The sequence below is a fragment of the Manis javanica genome, chromosome 4 (assembly GCF_040802235.1).
Source record: "Manis javanica isolate MJ-LG chromosome 4, MJ_LKY, whole genome shotgun sequence".
In the NCBI taxonomy this organism is placed as follows: Eukaryota; Metazoa; Chordata; class Mammalia; order Pholidota; family Manidae; genus Manis; species Manis javanica.
The window spans coordinates 122,693,987-122,715,190 of NC_133159.1; the positions used below are offsets into that span (position 1 = coordinate 122,693,987).

At 44.4% G+C, this 21,204-nt stretch overlaps 1 pseudogene; it reads right to left on the bottom strand.

The window, feature by feature from the left end:
* The window catches only part of LOC108387707 (dynein axonemal heavy chain 9-like), a 353,770-nt pseudogene that overhangs the window by 220,428 nt on the left and 112,138 nt on the right, over positions 1-21,204 (bottom strand).

A 21,204-nucleotide genomic window follows, 5' to 3' on the forward strand; every position in this document is an offset into this window, starting at 1 on the left:
TCTTCCTGCCCCTCAGCCTGTGGATAACCTGGTCCTTCTGGCCTGGGCTGCACTTCTTTCTCATCTGTGCTTCACTGAATTCTATGCCGTCAGGACTTTAATGTTGTTTCTTCAGGGAAGTCTGCTCCTCTGCCTATTACAGCAGCCATGTCTTTGTCCTTCAATGCACACTGAGATTAGGGAAGGCCAGTGCAGGGCTGTGAACTGCAGCTGTGGAAGTAGGTGGGAGGCAGAGCCCCACACAGTCTTTTAAGGGTGTGATCAGGATATTGGTCTTTATTCTAAAAACAGTGAGAAGCATTTTTAAATGATCACTTTAGCTGGTGGCTAAAGAATGGGCTCGAGGAACTGGAGCAGAGGTAGAGAAACTTGCAGAGAAGCAGTTCCAAGAGTTTAAGCCAGAGACATGGGTGCTTGGAACTAAAGGGGTAGAGAGAATATGAGACACATGTGAGAAATATCCAGGGGGTAGAATGCACAACAGCTCATTCATTATAAGAGGTAGGACTGAGAAAGAGGCACATGTCAAGGATAACCTGCAGTGTTCTGGAATTAGCAAGTGAGTAAATGATGGTTCCTGGTACTGAAGTGAGGAATTCAGGAGAAGTAGGCTTGGGGTGGGGGGCTGGCATGAAGAGCAGCTTCAGATGCTCAGCTGGAGGTGGTTATGCACCTTGGACAGATTTCACAGGGCTGAGAGAGCCCATGTTGTGGTGGCAAATGGGATTCAAGCCAGAGACCCCCAAACCATAGAGGGGTCTGTGGGAGCAGCCCAGGGAAACCTGATGGCTGTCCTTGCTGGCAAGAAATGGTCCCCTGAAGGCTTAGACTTAGAGGTGCTCAGTCATGTTTTAAGGTGCTATTCCTGCCGGGGGACCTGCCATAGGTCCTTCTTGTCCTTTTAAGGACAAGCAGCAGTGAGAAGCAGGGATCCTTACTGCCTAACTCTCTCTTTCCAATCCTCTCCCCTTATCATGCCCCTTCAGATAAAGACCATTGCCTCCAAGGATTTTGTTTGCCACTGTAGGATTTCTCTTGGGACACTGGATCTATAAGGTTTTGCTAAGTATTCTTTTAAAAAATGGAGTTCCACAACCAAATCATTTAAAAATGCTGGGCTAAGAAAATGAACACAGATCTTTATTATAGAAGTGTTCAGAGCTTTTAATATGCTGAGCACAGAGTGAGTGCCCTTGAGAAGGCTCTAACATTTGCCTAACATCCTGGACCCAGAACCAGTCCAGAGCTGGGGCAATCACATAGGAGCGGTGAGCAGTCTAGCTAGGGAGTGCACCTGTTTGGAGAGAAGCTCTTTGTACAACTGGTAGAGAGTGATGAATTTTCTGGCTAATAACTGGGCTTCAATGAATCCTTCTGCCACCAGCATGATCTCACAGATCAACTCAAAGTCAGGAACAACCATCACACAAGGCCTGCGTACAAGGACACAGAGAGCCAATTAGGTTTCCCAACCACAGAGTTGCAGGGAGCTTGTAAGACAAGAGTCACTGGCTGAGATCATGGACAGAGGCATTTGTGAATGCAAAAACTGAGACCTTAGCAATTATTTCATCAAAGACCCTCAATTTAAAGATGAGCTAACTAAGGATAAAAGAAGTGAACTCTTGTCCAAGGTGATGGATGATGTCAGCAGGTAGGGGCAGAACTGGGGCTACAGCTGAGTCTTGCAACCTGAATCCTGTGTGCCTTGCACAAGGCACAGATCAGTAAAGCCTTAGTAATTAGTGGATTACTAGATTGGTAATCTTCTATAACAGATTAAGGGCTAAGCTTGAGGAACTGAGTCTCTCTTGGTGTCCACAAGAAAATGAGAATCTCCCCATTCCACATTCTCAGAACATGCGTCACCTCCAAGCCCTAATGCTCAGGCTTCCCTTGTACTTGCCACATACTCGTGGAAATCTCTCATGCTGAGATCTAAAGTAGGTACCTATGAACCCCACTTGCCACAGAATGGTGTATAGGAGACTATAGAAGGGGACTTTTGTCTGTGCATAAGGATTTCCTGTGATTTTCCCCCTCTAGCTCTAGAAACATTTGATTTTAAAATTACTCACCTTCAAAACTTATTAGGTATGTAATAGGAGCCTAAGGTTATTATATTCCTTTAATTGCATTTTTCCTACACAGATAAAAATTTTCAAAAACATATCAGTCACTTACATCTTTCCTTTAAGTTGTTTCACATTGCATCCAAACTCAAAGGAGCGACCAAATGCTCAGATGCTCAAAATTACTTTGAAGCCTGAAATAAAGTTAAATATGCATCCATACAACAGAATGCAGTGTGGCCACAAAAAGTAATGTGGTATGAGAAAAACTATTTAATGACATGGGAAAACATTAACTAATAAAGGCAACATACTAAACTACATACAGGGTCTCATACCAAGTTTGAAAAAGAAACACTGTTCATACCACATTGGAAGAAAGAATGCCAAGGGCTCTGCTGAGCGTCCCAGGATGACAGGCCCGAGATGGGGAGGGACAGAGTGTCTGCAGTCAGATGCCAGGGTTCAAAGTCTGGTACTGCTGCTTACTAGTTAGGTTACTAGCTAACCCCAGTAACAGGGATCTACCCTGGCAATTTGTTGACTCTGTTTTTTCACTGAGCAAGGGGAACACTAATAGGGGTTCCCCTAATAGGGAAAATCCCATAGGGGTTTTGTGAGAATTAATGTTAAAGTAGGTGTTTGCATTTATTGTTTTTACAAATATGTTTCTGTTTTGTCCCCCCAAATTTTCTTCTGTATTGCCTTGAAATTCAGCAACAAAATGTAAGGAATAATTCTGACCAGGGTGATAAGTCACCCCCATCATTACTTGTAGCACAAGCCTTACGTAATAAACACTTTGTGTAAACAAATAGCAAACAATCCTGTATCTTGTGGTACCAGCTTAGACAGCCTGTTGACATTCCAACAAGCTCTTGGCTAAACTGGGGATCTGCCTGAAGGAGAGCCACACACCTCTCCAAGTGAGACAGGGATTTGCCACCATGGGAACCATTTAAATGTGAGGGAAAATGTATACAGGAGCTTCCAGGCAGTCCCCTAAGCCTCTGCATCCCCAAACAGACAGGCCTGGGTCTCTCAGTCTAGAGACAAGACCAACAGCTTTATCAGAGCTCCCATAGCCTCTCTCTGTTAGGTACCAGCTCACAGGCAGAAAATCAAAAGCCATGAAGTAGAAGCATCTTTCTGCTTTCTTTTTGTTGGGCTGGCTTCTCTTCTGAAAAAAGAATGGAGACTCCAGTCCCTGCTACAAAATGCATTTATGTTTCTTTTATTGCACACAATAAAGAAGATTTACAAGCATGGCGATACCCACTGGTGGCAAAAGTAAAGTAAAAGAGGTGCTCTCATGCATTGCTACTAGGAGTGTCATTTGGCACTACTTTCTTTAGAAAGCAATTTGGCAATGTGTATCAAGAACCTTAAAAATGTTCCTTCCTCTTAACTCAGTGATTCCACTTCTGGGAAGCGAGCCAAAGAAAATAATCATGCATACAGAAAATAGAAAGACTTACATACAAAGATATATATTACCACATTATGCATAAATTCATTTTAAATGTTGGAAACAGTCCTAATATTTAACTATGGGGACTTGTTAAGTACACTGTGAACCATGCACTTGATAGAATAAAATGCAGTCATGAAAGATTTCTTAAGACTGCCTAAGAGAAGACACTATTTATGCTAGGATTAAGATAGACTGTGAACTGAAAAAACAAACCAATGTGAAACAGTGTGTAGACCACAAATGTAGACTACAAATATGACTTTATAGTATACATATGAAGAAGAACAGAACACGATTAAGCAAAACATAATTTCATCAGTGATAGCATTAAAGATGGTTTTGTAAAATCTACTTTTTAAAGCATTCCAAATTTCTTCTGATATATATGTCATACATTTTCAGTGGGAAAAATAAAAGAAACTTCTCTTTGGAGCACTCGCCTGGGGCAGAGCTGACTCTCACCTGAAGAGGGCCTTGAGGTTCTCCAGCAGCTCTGTGTGGCCAGCGTAGCCAGAGTTCATGGTGATGAAGATACCCACAGAGGGGTTCAGGCTAATCTCCTCCCCAAGGAAGCCAAACCGCTGCTTCTTATTTCGAATTGCATCTTGAATGCTTTTCACCTGGTGAACAAGTCAACAGAACATGCTTCCACTGTGCTTCAGTGGTGGGTGGCAGCTCAGGCTGGAACCCATGGTTCACACACATGCTCTGTGGCTCCTTTTCAGTGAAGGACAGAATTGCATGCTGGATCTGTACTGATGGGCCCTGGCTACACCTCTAAAAGAACTCGGGGCACCCTTATCCATATGCATAACACACTGACTAAGAGGCTGGGAGTGAAGCGACCTCTCTGAACGTCAGCCCCCTCTGTGGAAACAGCTAAGGGTATTAGCACCAGCCACATGTAGGCACCTTTCTGAGCATGTTTTGTGCATTAACTCATTTGATCTTCACCATGATCCTTTGAGGGGAGCACTTCAATACCATTGTCCCCATTTCTCAATGATGAGCAGGGCCTGGGCTCTTAGCCACAGGATGATGAAGCCATTGGGACTGTTTGGAGGATTAAACAAAATACAGTCTGTAAAGAGCTTAGCATTCAGGAAATGCTGCCAAAAAATAGCAGCTCACATGGAAACTGCTAATGTGATCATCCTCATCTTGCTTCAGCTCCTCACAGCCACTACCCAGACTATGTTCTAGAACAGACTGTGTATGCACAGGTGACCCCTTTAGGGATGGAGTGTTCCATGCACGGTGGTGACTAGAAAGGGCCAAAGTGGCAACGGGAGGCTGGAGCCAGATCTTCAAGGGCTACTGGGACCTTTCTAAAGAGATTCGGCTTTTTCTTAAATGTGGTCTGGAGCCAGAGGAGGTTGAAGCTGAAGCCTGACTGGGTCATATCTACCTGTTAGATCGCTCTTATAGCAGTGGGAGGAGAAACAGAAATGAAATTCATCCATTTATTTTCACATTTGGTGCTTTGAAAAAATGTGTGCAGAAATCAGCAGCAGCAAAAGGAGGAAGACAAAAGGGACGCTGGACCCCAGAATGTTTCTGAGTCTTTCCAGCCTCTCAGGGTTCTTGAATGTAAAACCTGGAAGCTACGCTCAGTGCAAGATTTTGAATGAGCCCCAAACCTGTCAGCTACATTCAGGGTGGTTAGAATAGCCACGGCTTCTGTGGAGACTGGACTGTAGGGATGTGTGTGAGAGAGAGAGACACAGAGAGACAAAGAGAGAAAGAGACAGAGAGACAGCTGGACCACAAACAGCAGCTGGACCAGCTCTGTCTCTCCAGTGCCTGGAAGGGAATGGCTGCCAGAACACAAGCCTGTTCCACATTCAGGGTTCAGCTCCTTCCCAGAGTAAAGCTCTGATGACTGAATACACTCGAGCTCACAGCAATTAGTTTGCAACTGAAACTTCTTTCCCATGTACAGAATGTCAATGACGTTCTGGCAAAGGTGGTCTCCAGTGCCCAGTGTGCCACCAACAGGTGGAGCCCTGCTGCTTCTCATGGTGCTCATGGCACAGCTCTGCCACCGAGCCCTCTGCCACCCTGTCACCCTGCGAGATATGGGAGTGGTGAAGCCTGTGTTTTCTCCTCCACCCCTGTCCTCCCATCTGCAAAATATACTGAGCTCTCACCTTGTTATTGAAATAGGGAAGTGAGCTTATTGCCACTTACAAATTGCTCTGGCACCCTTGGGCAAAGGTAACCCCCAGACCCTTTCTGGAGCTCGCTCTGACTCAGCATGCCCTCCTGTGACTCTGAAGGCTAGAAACCTCACACTCACTGAGAAATGATGATGTGCTGGAGGACTGCAGGCATCTGTGCTTCTGTGTAAAAATGCTATAGGAGGGCCCTTGGGGTGAATGTTGAGCAGACTCGAGGAATACAGTTAAGGTTGGTGTGTTAGTGCTTATAGCAGGCTCCACTGGCCCAGCCTGTGCAGGAGAGGAGCAGGTCAGCTTGCATTTCCTCACTGCCTTAGCAGCAGCCAAGGTGCACTGCATGAGCCATTGGAATACAACAGTGGTCAGGGCCAGGAGGCCCTGACGACTTCCAGCGGTCCTTCAGGATGCTGGGCCAGAGGAAGAAGCAGGTGAACTGGGACTGTATGAATTAACCTGTAAGCCCAGCCGGCTGGAGGTGCACAAAGTAGGTACAGATGGATACCTGAGAAATCACTTACACTCCTCGCCCTAGAGGTCTGTTTCTCCATTAAAAACTCTTCACTTTGGGAGATTTTAAAGCCACAAGGGAATGACAACAAAATAACAACTGGTGTTTGTTGAGTAGCTGATATGTGCCAGTGCTTTTCAGAGCCTTTTTGCATGATCATTCCATTCAGTCCTCTCAACAGCTGTGTAGATGGGGGGATTCTTGTTGAACAGACAAGGAAGCTGAGGCAGAAGGCAGCTAAGGAGCTGTACTACAGTCAGGTAAGACGTTGACATTAGTGGTAGCTACGGAAATAAGATGTTGGAATTCTGTGCTATTTTTGCAACTTTTCTGTGAATCTAAAATTGGTTCAAAATAAAAGGTTAAGAGAAACTTGCCAAATGTCTAACAGTTGGTAAGGGGGGCAACCTGAGTTAAAAACCAGGCAATCTGGTGCCAAAGCAGCACTTCCCCAAACTGCCTCCTACCAGAAGGAAGACTGTGCCCAGCCATATGCAGCCCCTTGTCAACTGTATACCAGTTCTGAGTCATTTGTTTTGCCCTGCAAATAATTGTTTGTTATAATTTAGAGACCTAAGTTCCCAGGAAATAAGACAAGGCACTTTGCCACCCAGTAAAGAAAACAAACAAAAATGCAGAGCTAGTAGAAATCAGTGTTCTCCCAGGGGATGTCTGGCCATGTCTGGAGACATTCTTGTGGGCACAACTAGGGGGCACCTACAGGGTGGAGGCCAGAGATGTGGCTAAATGTCTTACAATGCACAGGACACATCTATGTAACAAAGAATTATCAGGCCCAAGACAATAGTGCCAAAAGTTGAGAAAACTGGGATCTGGATTAGACATTTTACCATTTTACCTTTGAGAAAACAGAGGCCAAGAGCTATAAGTGACTTGTCCACTTGTCCACTAGTCCACAGACTGTGTCTCTGGGTCTTACCAAATTCCCAAGCAAATTCTTGGCCTCACCCCCAATGGGCCAAATCAGGAACTCTGGGGGTGAGGTCAGAAGACCAGGTGAGTTTTCATAAGCCATCCAGGTGATTCTGATGCATGCTAAAGTTCAGGAACCACCGCAGTCTAGCTGATTCTTAGATTTCTGCTCAGACCTGCTGCTGCCCTGTCCCCTTCATAGCTGCAGACTGTCCCCTCCCTGCATCCTCACTCCCTTCTGCCCCACCTGCCGTGAAGAGGACGTGTCCCTGTAGGTCACCCACCTGGACCAGCCACGCTCAATCTTGTGGGTCCTGATGTGATCCAAACTCCCCAGCCCTCAAGATGGTTTCCTTCCTTGTTAGTCTCCTTCTCAGCTCTGGTTCTCAAAGTTTACTGAACATCAAACATGAGAACCATGTGGGAAGTTAAAAAAAACAAACAAACAACTCTATGCCTAGGTCCTGCCCAATGAAATCGGAATCTTTGGGCATGGAGACTGCATTTGTGCCTAGCTATTTTTTCAGACTTACCCAGGCCATGCTAATGTGCAGCCAGAGCAGCATGTCTGCAGCTTGCCAGTGCTTAGGAATCTTTAGAGCTCTCTTGCAAATGCAGATTGTTCACAGGAGTTCTGTGGTGGGGTGGAGTCTACATAAGTGTCCTTGCCACTGGGCCACCCTGCCCTGTACCTCATTTCCCTCCATGGGCCTTCAACCAGTGACAGGTTTACCACTTCTTTCTAGCCTCCACGACCTGTACCTGCACTTCTCTGATGTAGCTTCCTTTCTGCCTTATATTTTTTGATGCAGAGGTTTTATTTCTCTATATTGTAGGCCAGCCCTGATTTAAAATGATTGGTCCTATTACCTGCACAAGCCATGTTTGCTTGTCAAGAGGGCTTGACTGGATATCCTGAGCACACCTCTCTCTTCAGAGACTGGAACTTGGGACCACAGAGGGTTCTGCCCCTCTCTCTCCCCACCCAGGCTAGGGTCTTGCCTCAGACCCACTCATGAAGTATTAAAAGTCCTTGCTGGTGACATATTTTAGGGAGGTCATCGGCTTGCTTTATGTCACATGAATCCTCCCAGCTTTTCTCCACACCCCTCTCCCTTATCCCCTTACAGTGTGTGGTGTTATCCTCTTTGCCAGCCTTTGCCTCCAGGTGCCACATGTTGCTAAAATCTTACCTGGCTCATACCAGGCTCCTCCCTGCAGTGGTAGGCTGGCGTCTGCTACCTTCAGGAAGTGCAACCCACTCGTCTCTTTTCAGATTTTTTAAATGTGTCTGCCTTTTTACCTTAAAACTTCAGCTCCCCTATAAAGGGTGTTACACAGAAAGGGTCCCTTGGCTCTGAGACTCCAGCATTTGTTTCACCCCTTGAGTACTAAGAATGCCACTTTGGGGGGCTCCCAAGGCCTTGCCAACTGATCTGCAGCTCTGGCTGCTTTGCACCTTGGCCCACCTCACTGTGGGGGCTCGTACCGAGGAGGGAGGGAAGGGCAGGGACTTCTGGCCAGAGTGTGGAGGGGGGACAAGGGGCTGGACGTACAAAGTGGAGGAGTGTGTCCCGGTGGAGCATGTCCTGGGCCCAGAAAACCCAAAAGCCTAGAGAGTCAGTTACAACAATAATGGCAAAATTCCAGGAAAAAAAGTGTGTTATACATTTAAAAATAGCAGAGTAATTGCTTTTGGAATTGCCACACTTTTTTCCAATTGGATATGCAATTCTGCTCGAACAACCTGACAGAGACATGAAAATACCCACCTACGAGGACACCAAAGTGTACTCATTTTTGTAGAAGTTACTGGAAAAGGAGCACAGACAGACAAGCTGCCGAGCGGAGGAGAGGCAGAGGGGGAGAGAAATGCCACAGCTGGTGCAGTCCCTGAACCAATATGCCAGCCAGCCTGGATTGCTGCATGAGTAATTAGGTGCAATTTTCTCCTTGGTTGAGTGTATGATTTTCAGTGGTCCCTGCTCAGATTTTGCCTGGGCTTTGGTTTGACCACTTCCTTGAGAATGTCCCCTGTGGGTGTGTTCCTCGACTGGAGTGTAAAAGCATCAGGGAATTCTAGGTTGAACTTATTTCAGAAGCAGAACTTCAGAAACAAAAGGGAACTGACTGTGGAGAAACCATTACTGGCTTCATGCTGGGCTGTTTCAAAATAAGGCCAGTTTGCAGGGTCTACCCATTATGCACTGGGGACAGTGGCTCTTGGCCATGGCCTCCTCAAGGAAGGACACTGTTACATTTGTTAAGACAGCCTGAGGCTGGGCCAGCAGGAGGAGGTATGAAGGGTGTAGAGGAGAGTGGTGAGAAAGGCAGAGAGGAGAGGGAGAGAAAGAACCACAAGACCGGAGGAGAAAAGAAGCTGCTCCTTGCCTGGGTCCAGAGGGGGAAGGGGAAATGCCCGGGGAGAAATTGATAGGGAAGTGGGTGAAGAGAGGTAGAAAACAAGAGGCTGTAGACTGCCACAGCATGTGGCATCCAGACCGCAAGGCTCTGAACAGCATCTGGCCCCCATACCTGCATGGCCACCAAGGACAAGACTTCCACGGAGATTCAGTTGAACTCATCAAAACAGCCCCAGGCACCTGTCTGAGCCAGGCCCTTGTAGATGTTGTCACAAGACTGCAACAAAATACATGAAGATTAGATTGCTGTCAGTGCCAGGCTTACCATCATACGGCTACATCATTTTTTATTCTCTTCATTATAGATACTTTCAGTCCCCCTAAACTTGATTAACTTAAAATTTCAAGGACAATTGACTTTTTTATGGCTATGGGTGCCAACATCAGACATGGGATCAAACAGAACCTTTTCAAGACACTTGGACTAAAATCCCTTTAAAATGCCATCAGGTTTGCATTACTGTTGATTGTGTAGCTTCCAAAATCCCAAGAAAGGAATAAAATATTATTTTTCTTGTACTGTACAGACAAAAAGCCTGCCACTCAGCCTTTGGCAGGAACTGATTTTTAAAAAAAAGAGTTTGTATCTTTATATCCATGCCCAAGTACCCAGGTTTTCTAGAGTGATAGGAAGCTGGAGCTTGGGGATGGGAAGTGATAACATCTGTAGAAAATAAACTACAGGTAAATCTTTTCAAATGAGAGCAAGAATTTTCAGAAGGAAGATGATATATCTGTCCTAAAAATAGAAACCATTCTGGGCATTCAGTGTGAATTAGTAAGCACAGAGCAATATAAAGGCAGAGGTTACAGGGAGACCTTCAAGGTCATGAGCAAGGAGACATTGTTAAAGTGCTGAGAACATGCAAAGAACGGGAAAGTCCCACTCATGTACTAAGTGTGCACTTTCTCACCATCAGCTGTGTGCATGGCTCACGTGCTAGGCACAGAGGGGCTCAGTCCCTCCAAGAACTTCTAATTAGGTTGTGGAGCTAAGGTATACCAATAAAATGTATAAATTGCTACATGAACAGTGATTCTGATGGATAATATACCACAAGTGTTATGGAGTTCAGCGAAGAGGGGGTCAAAGCACTCTAGGGTGATCAGTTTATCAAAGAGGTGCATTTCAGATTGTATTAAAACAGCACTTTCCAAAGTTTTATTCATGCAGTACCAAATCTGGGAGATGCTCCTTGAAGACAGTGTTTTTTGGTTAAGCAAGTTTGGGAAACACTGCATTCTATAACCTACTTTTGCCAATTCACACTGTCTCTCAGCATTTTAAGGGCCCTGAGAAGGCAAAATTAAATTAGTTCAACTTTGTTATATGGCTTTTTTTTCCCTCCCCTCATGTCCCCTGGTTTTCTCAGAATGCATACTGGCAAACAGTGTAGTGAAAAAACAAGAACAGAAGTCAGAGGATCTGGGGCATTGGTATCTCACAGAACTATATGATACCTTCAGAAAATATACTGAGAATACTGGCTTAATAGAAGAACAGTATCTGTGTCTGCAGAATGGAAGGTAAGGGCTTTCCAGGAGGAGGAAAGATTATGGACACAGGATAAGCAAAATAAGATATGTCCAGAGAAACATTAAGGGGTCACTTTGGCTGGAAAGCTGAACTACCCAAAGGCAGTCATTGTTTATGAAAAGCTTTGAACTATTATAAGGGCTCTTTGGAGATCTGGAGCAGAAGCAAACGTGATTAAAATCAACATTTTAGGAGAACCAGTCTAACATCACATAAGCTAGGTTGGATTTGGGACAGACTTTGAAAAGTCAGGAAAGAAGAGTAAACCCTACTTTTTATTAAGCCCCTTCAATGAACTAATTCCCCAACCTGAACACAAAAACTTACTAAGCATTTACTATGTGCTGGGGATTGTCCTAGGTCACGAGGAATCAGCAATGAACAGGAAAAACAAAGCCCCTATTTTTGTGGGGCTTCTGTACATAAGGGGGGAAACAGACAATGACACAGAAACAAAGAATTATCAGATACTGGTGAGTCCCACTGGAGTCTTAAAATGAGGGTGCTGTGGCTATTTCAGACTGCAAGTCACAGTCTCTCTAAAGAGGTAACATAAGTTCCAGGCACTGCATTTGTGTGCTCAAAACAATCCTGCAAGCAGATATTGCTATTATTATATTTGTGAGTATGTGTATATACACATATGTGTGTATACACACATAAATATATATAATATTTGAGATATACATAGTAATGTATATCACAGGCACAGCTCAGAGATATTGCAAGTTCAGCTGCACACCAACAAAAAGCAAATACTGCAATAAAGTGAGTCAAGTGAATTTTGTGGCTCCCAGTGCATGTAAAAGTTATGTTTGCACTGTACTATAGTCCACTAACTATGCAACAGCATTATGTCTAAAAATATATGCATACCTTAATTAAAAACTTTAATTAAAATATTATATATATCTTCATTAAAAATACAAAATAAAAAATATTACTAAAATATGCTAACCACCATCTGAGCTCAGTCATAATCCCTTATCACAGATCACCATAACAGATACAATAATAATGAAAAAGTTTGAATATCACTACCCAAACGTGACACAAGGTGAGCAAATGCTGTCAGAAAACATGGCACCCATAGACCGTCTTGACACAGGGTTGCCACAAACCTTCAATCCATAAAAAATGCAGTATCTGCCAAATGCAAAAAAGCAAAGCACAATAAAATGAGGCATGCTGTCTATAGTATTAGATTTGAGATATATAAAGTAACCTGTCAATGTCACCAATACTTATGTGGACATTCAGAAATAAAAATCCACACTTTTCTGCATTAACGGTAATTCTAAAAGCTTTTTAAAGCTGTGGTCCCTTTCATCAAATGGAAATTCAATATATCAAAGAGAAAAAGAGTAGTTTCTATAGGCAGATACTGGCCTCCGCCTCACTTTACCCCCTGAGGGCCTGGGCAGAGGCCAGGAATCCACAGAGCCCTGTCCTGTGACCAGCCATCGTACCACGACACCATAAGCTAGGCTGTGTGTTCCTTGCCATCGATGGTGAGCTTCTGGGCTAGGACAGGACAGTAACAACAGGTGTGGCAGTGAGAAATGCTGAAGGAGAAATACCATTGGTGACTGATAGAACCAAGAAGGAAGATATGATACAATCAGGGTGTCTTATGATCCACGCCCTGGACCACAAGGCACAATGAGATGACAGTCTTGATGGGGTGAGGGATCTGGCTGGGAGGAAGGCAGTAGTGGGTAGGAGCTCCCTGAAAAAGAGAGGGTTAAGCAAGTAGGAGAGATGGGCATCCGGATGGGGACTCTGCTGCCCAGCTGGAGAGACGGCTAGATGGCGGTAAGCAGGGAGGTCGATTTGGGGGTCATCAATACCCAGGGGGAAGTTGAACTTAAAACAGAGGACCAGAAACGAGACTGGGAAGGCAGGATCAGAGAGTTAGAGGAGAACTGTGGGAGTATGTCAGAAACCAAGGGGGCAGCACTTCTCAAGGGGGAGCAGGTGTCCTATAGCGTTGATGCTACAGAGAGGTCAACAAATAATTCCATATTCTTTCAGGTTCAAAACCCTTCGATGTCTCAGCAATCGCATCTCCAAATTGAGGCCAAGAGGGAAGTACTGCTGTATAATACAAAGAACGTCTTAGCACTAAAACCATTTCCAGAGAAAGTGGCTAGTTTTACAGATTTCCCAACTGACACTGAGTAAAGCAAAAACTTTCCTTTTCCCAAGCCTCCATACTGTTCTGTGTCCAACGCTGACCCAACAGCCCCACGTAGAAATCCTGCGGCAAAGGGGATGTGTGGGTCCTTGAGTGCAGCCCCACTCTCCTCTTGAATGCCTCCCTCTTCCACCGCCCACGCCTTCCATAGCCACTAGGTATCATGGGAGCTTTCTGAGCCTCTGCTTCTTTCTTGTCCACATCTACCACCCCAGCCTCCAGCTCCTCACCCTCTGGTTTGAATGACAGCCATGGTCTCACCCAAAGTTTCCTTGCTTCCAGTCTCTTCCTGTCTCCTTTCATCTGGCTGCCCAGGGAGTAGTCCTGAAATACTGTGTTTTCATCATGATGCTACCGTGTTCCAAAGCCTGCGGGTGTCTCTGCCGCCCACCACTGAGGTCTCATTCTCATGGAGGTTTTGTGTCCCTCCCCTTATTCAACTCTATCTCCCATCTTCTCCTGCTCCCCCATCCACTCTGATGTCCTCACCAGTGCTCTGTGTTCATTTCTAGCTTGTTCTCTGGAGAGCATGCTGCTGTGGGAATCGTGCACAGCCCATCACACGGATGCCTGGTGAAAGGCACAACAGATTTTCCTGACTTCTATTCCTCCCCTGCTCGTCCCAACCATGCTCTCTGAGGAGAGCGCAGGGTGAAGTTAGCCCCAGGAGCAGCACAGAGAACTTGGCTTGTTCTTAAAGCTAACACTGTAATGCGTTAGGCTGTGTTAAAATGTTACACCCCCCGTTTGGCACAGTAAACAGCCACGGGTCTCTCATCCTCCATGATGTCTTTTCTGACCATTCTGTAGCTCTTCCCCTACTTCTTCCAGGGAGAAGAGTTCGTAGAACACACATTCTACATACTGTCTAGTATGTCTCCTAATTATTTCCTATATCTTCCTTAACTCTCCAAGTGAACTGGATTATACTCTATCATAATCAGTGTCTATCATCTAGCTACCTACCCATGCCTGTCTATCCTGTCAATGTTTACCTTATCTATTTACCTATCATCTATTACCCATCCATCCTTTATCTATTTACCTTTCTATCACCTACCTAGAGAGATTTAGGATGGCGGCATGAGAGGTGAGATGGAGAATTCCTCCCAAAGCCACAAATAGTGAAATATAGTTAATTGAAATAATGAAAATATAGTTAATTGATACAACTAACCTTAAAACAGCAACAAGAAAGAAGGCTGAACCAGACTGCACACAGACCTCACGAACAAAGCCACAAATAGTGAAATACAGTTAACTGAAATAATGAAAATATAGTTAATTGATACAACTAATCTTAAAACAGCAACAAGAAAGAAGGCTAAACCAGACTGCGCACAGACCTCACGAACAGAGCGGACCTCACGTAACAGGGTAACAAACAAAAGCCTTAATCAGGCGGGACCCAGGCCCTTCCCCCACCCCAGCGGGTAACGTTCAAAAGCCTTAATCAGGCGAGACCCAGGCCCTTCCCCCACCCCAGCGGGTAACGTTCAAAAGCCTTAATCAGGCGGGACCCAGGCTCTTTCCCCACCCCAGCTCACCAATGGGGGGCGGGGCGGGGGAACAGCCGACTGGGGGAGGGGGTGGAAGCCTGGGGCTGCTGAACACCCAGCCCTGGAGGTCTGCCTTGGGAGCACAAACCAACACTGTGTGGTGCTCGGATGTTGAGGAGCTCAGGTGGAGTGCCTGAGAGAGAGATTCCGGCCGTTTGTGGAGGGGGGATCCACATCCAGCCACTCTGTCAGAGGACAGGCGGCAGTTTGAGAGGCTTCCTCGCAGCAGGAGGGCTGCCAAAGGGGCCGGGTTTGCGCAGAGCCCGCTGTGCAGGGGAGGGGAGAGCTGGACAGGGTTGTCTGGGCATGCTCTGCCCAGCTCTTCGGGAACTTTGGGGGGCTTCAGGTGCCCAATCCCCCTGGCTGCCAACTCAGCTCCGAGGCCCCCCACTGTAACACCCAGCCTGCTGCACCTTCCTCCTGGCCTGATGGCACTGGTTCACAAACCGGCTGTCACTGCGCTGCCATCTGGCCAGCCAGAGGGAAGCCCCACCTACAACAGCTAGAGACACAAAGCACAGAGGCTTTACACCTGTGTGCTCAGCTGACTGGCTCTGACAGTGGAGACAGGCACCGCAGATGGGAATCAGGAAACAGATCTTTCCCCCCAAGGCACCAGCTCTGCTCCCCTACAACCCCCAACCTCACTCTAGGGGCTGAGCAGCTCCAGAGGCTGGAACTTCTGGGCACTAGTGGGCACCACACAGAAATATGAAACATAAAAAGAACATGTCCAGACCAAAATCTCACAAACCCCAGAAAAAGGGTCAAATGAAACTGAACTCACCAATCTGTTCAAAATAAAAATCATAAACATGCTTATGGAGGTACAGAAAACTACTCAAGAACGCAGGAATGAATTTAAGGTGGAGATTCAATCATTAAGAAGTTCCATACCTGAAATGAAGCATACAATGGACGGGTTTAAAAGCAGATCAGATGTAGTAGAAGAGACTGTGAATGGAACAGAAATTAGAGAAGAGGAATACAAAGAAGCTGAGGCACAGAGAGAAAAAAGGATCTCTAAGAATGAAAGAATATTGAGAGAACTGGGTGACCAATCCAAATAGAACAATATTCGCATTATAGGAGTACCAGAAGAAGAAGAGACAGGAAAAGGGATAGAAAGTGTCAGTGAGGAGGTAATTGCTGAAAACGTCCCGAATCTGGAGAAGGAGATAGTCATTCAGGCCATGGAGGTACACAGATCTCCCAACACAAGGGACCCAGGGAAGACAACACCAAGACATATAATAATTAAAATGGCAAAAATCAAGGATAAGCACAGACTTTTAAAAGCAGCTAGAGAGAGAAAAAAGATCACATACAAAGGAAAACCCATCAGGCTATCATCAGACTTCTCAGCAGAAACCTTACAGGCCAGAAGGGAGTGGCATGATGTATTTAATGCAATGAAGCAGAAGGGCCTTGAACCAAGAACACTATATCCAGCAAGGTTATCATTTAAATTTGAAGGAGGGACTAAACAATTTTCAGATAAGCAAAAGTTGAGAGAATTTATGTCCCACAAACCACCTCTACAGTGCATTTTGGAGGGACTCCTATAGATGGAAGTATTCCTAAGGCTAAAGAGATGTCACCCAAGGGATAGACAAAGAGTACAGAATATGATTCATAACATACAAAGAATGGTGAAGGAAGAAAAAGGAGGGGAAAAAAAGAACCTTTATGTTCTGTTTGTAATAGCACACAAAGTGAGTTAAATTAGACTGTTAGACAGTAAGGGAATTGCCCTTGAACCTTTGGTAACCACGAACCTAAAGCCTACAATGGTAATAAGCACATACCTATCGATAATCATCCTAAATGTAAATGGTCTGAATGCACCCATCAAAAGACACAGTCACTGAATGGATGAAGAAACAAGACCTGTCTATATGCTGCCTACAAGAGACTCACTTCAAACACAAAGACATACACAGACTGAAAGTAAAGGGATGAAAAAAGATATTTCATGCAACTAACAGGGAGAAAAAAGCAGGAGTTGCAGTACCTGTATCACACAAAATAGACTTCAAAATAAATAAAGCAACAAGAGACAAAGAAGGACAACACATAATGATAAAGGGGTCAGTCCAACAAGAGGATTTAACTGTTATAAATATCTATGCACCCAACACAGGATCACCTACAAATGTGAAACAAATACTAACAGAATTAAAGGGGGAAATAGAATGCAATGCATTCATTTTAGGAGACGTCAACACACCACTCACTCCAAAGGACAGATCAGCCAGACAGACAAGAGACAGAGGCACTGAACAACATATTAGAACAGATGGACCTAACGGACATCTACAGAACACTCCATCCAAAAGCAACAGGATACACATTCTTCTCAAGTGCACATGGAACATTTTCCAGAATAGTTCATATACTAGGCCACAAAAAGAACCTCAGTAAATTAAAAAAGATAGAAATTGTACCAACCAGCTTTTCAGATCACAAAGGTATGAGAAATAAATTACACAAAGAAATGAAAAAGCCCACAAATACATGGAGGCTTAATAACATGCTTCTAAATAATCAATGGATCAATGACCAAATAAAAACAGAGATTAAGCAGTATATGGAGAAAAATGATAACAATAATTCAACAACACCAAATCTATGGGTTGCCATGAAGGCCATGCTAAGAGGGAAATATATTGCAATACAGGCCTACCTCAGGAAAGAAGAACAATCCCAACTGAACAGTCTGAACTCACAATTAATGAAACTAGAAAAGGAAGAACAAATGAGGCCCAAAGTCAGTAGAAGGAGGGATATAATAAAAATTAAAGCAGGACTAAAAAAAATTGAGAAGAATAAAACAATACAATCAATGAAAGCAGGAGCTGGTTCTTAGAGAAAATAAACAAAATAGATAAACCCCTAGCCAAACCTATCAAGAAGAAAAGAGTCTATTATCTACCGAATCTGTCATCTATCTATCTATCTGTCTACCTATTTAGCTAGCTAGCTAGCTAGCTATCATCTATCTTTGCTATCCTTCCATCACACCCAACACATGCTGAACAATGCTGATACTCAGATTAACTTGCCAGAGGCAGTTTGTAATGACAATATTCTGAATCGCTAGACAACAAAGGGAAAAGATTTGCAAACACCTCAGTGATGCAGTTTGGTTACAAAGGATGTTTGGTGTCTGGGAAGGAATCACCTTCCGTTTGGTGTGTTTCACTGTGGCTTTGCCTGTTGTTCTTGCTTTGACCTGTGCCTAGACTAGACTCACATGACCAAAACTTACTGCAGTTCAAACAAACAAAGGCAGACTCCTCCTCTCATCCTGGACTCTCAGAGGAATTGATGGGGTTCAGGGGTCAGTACCAAATTCTGAAAGGATTGAGTGGACTGGCCTTAGTGACCCTTGGTCACGGGGCCAGTTTATCTCTTCCTATTTGCTATGCTAGGTATTACTTTGAAGCAATCTGGCTGATTTTATTCAATCAACATATCAGGTCTTCTACATCTAAATGAGTGTGTCTTCCAAAATGTTCCCCTTGGGAGACTACACTTATTTCAGTAATACTGCCATTGCTTAACTATAGAAGAATCTAGAAACTTAAAATGATACTTATGGCTGAGTTTGTTTCCTTAAAGCAGAAAAAATTCTTTTCCCTCCAGTCTGATTTAAAAAGAAACATTATCTTAAAAGCAACCATGTTAAACTTTAGAGTGTGTAGACAACAGGGAACACAGCTATTTCGGGTCTGAATTTCATTTTGTTTGTTTGCTATGAGAAAACATGATGCTCTAGGATTCTTCAACTCTTTCCACAGCAAAATTTTATAGATGACAGAAATTATGAAAATTATAGCTGATGAATCACATTTGAAGAGTTCTATATGTGGCAACCGCACACATCGTCTTGCAGTCTTTAAAATTATTTTTACATTTTATTTAGCAATCAACATATCACATGATTTATAAATATTTAACCTATTTAATGCAATTTTTTCCACTCTAAATTTATTTACATGCCTTCTTGTTTTCAAAAGGCACTTCAGTTTACAAAAACAGTACAATAAAACAAAATAAAATATAGTGAGACTCTGAGACAAGCTGTTTTACATGTTTTTAAAAAGGAATCTACATACAAGTCCAGTTGTGAATAGAATATTCCTAGCTTAGAAGAGACCTAATGGGTCTCTAGCTTCTGTTGCTTTTCTCTATGACGCTGAACCTGGAATACTTTTTAAAACATGAAAATGATGAGTGCCTGAATGAAGAACATTAGCTTCACACTCGTCCTTCGTGGGCATCCCTTGTTAGGAGCAGAGGTTCATCTATTCTGTCATCAGAAGTCAAATCTGCCGTTACAGAATACTTTTCTCTAAGAGAAATTCTAGAGAAATACCCACTTTCAGGGAAGAGCACAAATGACTTTTATGTGACCATTTTATATTGGCCACTTAGGAAACTTTCTGTGGTTCTAGGTCAGATAGTGAATGCAGGCTTTTGGGTATAGGTTTAGCTTCTTCATTTTGCAGATGACAAAAGGAAGACCCCAGGGGTGAGGTAACCCATCTGTGGTCCCAAAGCTCATCAGTGGAAGCAGTTTCCATGGTGCTGAGGTTTATAGGGAGGTTGACAAGTTTGCAGGGGTCTAGGATCCCCAGGACCCCCGGGAAGGGGCACAGAGACCTGACTGTCTGAGCTGGGCCAGGTGGCATGGATAAACCTGGTTTTAGTCCCTCTCAAAGATGGATCTGTACCTTGTAGTCTATCTGCTCTGAGCAGTTAAACACGTAGACCATGATGCCCAGTGCTCGACCCAGGTCCTTGGTGGTCTCTGTCTTGCCTGTTCCTGCAGGTCCTGACAGAGCTCCACTCATGGTCAGGTGCAGAGACTGCGTGAGGGTGATGTAGCATCTGCCAAACACAGGAGGGTGTAGGTCATTCTCAGAGCCACAGGAGGCCCAACAGAGTGCTCTGGCCCACTTCAGTCCTCACAAGATAGGCTGGGGCTCAAAGCCATGGGAGGCCTGACACAGATTCCAGAAAGGAAATCCCAGAGCCCCCCACTCCTGTCTGTTCCCCACAGTGCTATGTGAAGAGCTTTCTACACAATCACCTGATCATGGCTATCTCCCAGAAGGGCATCAGTGGCTTTCCTCCAGGCCCTTCCTGGTCTTGCCCCTGCTTACCTCTCTAGCTCACTTCTCATTGTTTCCCTCCTCAAAACCCCCAGGAGTCTGAAGCTGCTCCTGTACAGCCATCTTCACTTGCCCAGTGTTCTGGTCTGAACATTTCAGTCTCCCTCAAATTCATAGGTTGAAACGCTAATTCCCACAGACTATAGTAATAGGAGGCGGGGCCTTTGGGGGGGTGAAGTCATGAAGGTGGAGCCCTCAGGACTGGGGTTAGTGCCCTTATGGAAAAGGCCCTGAAATATCCCTTTCCCATTCACTGTGTGAGGACACAGCAAGAAAGCTCATGAGACCTGACCATGCTGGCACCTGGATCTTGCATGTCCCAGCCCCCAAAGCTGTGAGAAATGTATTTCTGTTATTTGTAAGCCTCCAGGCTGTGGTTATTCTTATAGGAGCCTGAACGGACAAAGATACCCAGACACAATAGACTGTGCTTGTCCCTCTCTCTCCTTTCCTTAACCCTTCCAGCCTACCTGGATCAGGTTCCTCTTCAATCTTTGCCTGGATGATGGCTATGAACTCCTTTAGGCTCATATTTGACATTACCAACTAAGTATTCCCAGAACTCTCCACCCTGAGGAAAATGAAGAGGTGTCCCTCAGCTGGGCTGCTTCAACTTCTAAAAGAATATATCATATACATCTTCCATATATATCTTCATATGGTATATGAAGATAGGTCTATATCTTATTCAGTGCTTCATCTCCAGAATCTAGCATGGCTCCACCCACATATAGTTCCTCAATAATTATATAAGAAACAAATTCCTGAATGAATGTATCAATCCTTCAATCTGTTTAATCCTCCTGTGACATTTTTTTACTAATGACAAATAAACTCATGTTTAAGCTTGTTTCTGATGTTTTTTAAAAAGGATTTTATACTGGATTGAGATTCAAGATGGTGGCATGAGAGATGAGACAGAGAACTACTCCCAAACCCACATATAATATGAAAATATAGTTAATACAACTAATCCTAAAAGAGCAACAGGATAGGAAGCTGCATGAGACTGCATACACCTGGAGAACAGAGCAGACCTCATGAAACAGGGTAACATACCAAAGCCTTGAGCCAGCAGGACCCAAAGCATTCCCCAACCCCAGCTCACTGGTGGGAGGAAGAGAAATGGAGCAGGGAGAGG